The 1,206-nt window shown below is 40.1% G+C and overlaps 1 non-coding gene across 1 annotated transcript; it reads left to right on the forward strand.

Moving 5' to 3' along the window:
• Window positions 1-604: 604 nt before the first annotated feature.
• On the forward strand, window positions 605-711 carry LOC122300019. Its single transcript, XR_006239863.1, has one exon. It is a non-coding gene; the product is annotated as a small nucleolar RNA R71 (small nucleolar RNA).
• Window positions 712-1,206: the final 495 nt, after the last annotated feature.

Genomic DNA, 1,206 nt, shown 5'->3' on the forward strand with positions numbered 1-1,206 from the left:
ATGATCGATTGTATGAATCCTCCTCTCCAAATCTGAATGAAAATCAATGGAAAATAATGAATTCTAAGTGTTTCTCTACTCAAAACTGAGTTTTCCAGCCAAAGGTCCGTCCTAAGATGTAAAAAAAACATATATATACTCTGACGGCAGAATAAACCCTGATCTGTAAAATACGATATTCGCTCGAGCGGAGTGTCGAGCGTTCGACTCTGCCTAAGTTAGCTCGAGCGAACATCGAGCGTTCGACTCTGCCTGAATTCGCTCGAGCGGTCAAATGCCTCCGCTCGAGTGATCTCTTTTCCCGCAACTCGCTCGAGCCCACTGTCGAGCGGAAGTCGAGCATTTGAATCTACCTGACTTCGCTTGAGTGGCCAGAAGCCGCCTCTCGAGCGATATGTACCATAATCCATATTAATCAACAGTTGATAAAATTAGAGCAGAAATTCATGCTTTTAATCAATTAAAAGCACAACTTTGATTTATTCATTTTTCCATATAAAACCAATGATAAAGTAATGAAAGAATTAATATATATTGGTTCCAAAAGCATTAAAAATGCAATAATTCAGTTCAATCAAACATCTTAACTTGCAACCAATTTGGCAATCCATGTTGTGGGCAACGTCGAACCAAGTCCTTATACCTCTCCCACGCTTCATAGAGTGACTCAAAATTATTTTGTTTGAACTGGCTAATCTCACTCCTGAGTTAGGTTGTTTTTGCAGGAGGAAAGAATTTAGCAAAAAACCTCTTAGCCATGTCCTGCCAACTAATGATGCTTCCCGGTTGTAGAGATTGTAGCCAACCTCTAGCCTTGTCCCTCAAAGAAAAAGGAAACAATCTCAGTCTAATGGTGTCTTCAGTAACACCATTTATCTTCATAGTGTCGCAAATCTCCAAGAACATTGCCAAATGAATATTGGGATCATCCAGTGGCGATTCGCTGAATTGAGCCTGTTACACCGTACTAATCAAAGCTGGTTTGAGCTCAAAGTTGTTGGCATTAATTGTCTAGCTCATTATGCTCGAGTAATTTCCATTCACAACTAGTCGTACATAGTCCTTCAAGGTGCGTGGTAGTGCTTCACGTTCTTCTTCAGCCATGACTAGTATCTTATTTCTTCTTTGTGATCTAAGAGTTCTTTCAATCTTTGGATCAAAAGGAATAATATCACGAGATCTAGCACGGCGCATCCAACGTCAAAA

This window comes from Carya illinoinensis, chromosome 16 (genome assembly GCF_018687715.1).
Source record: "Carya illinoinensis cultivar Pawnee chromosome 16, C.illinoinensisPawnee_v1, whole genome shotgun sequence".
NCBI lineage: Eukaryota > Viridiplantae > Streptophyta > Magnoliopsida > Fagales > Juglandaceae > Carya > Carya illinoinensis.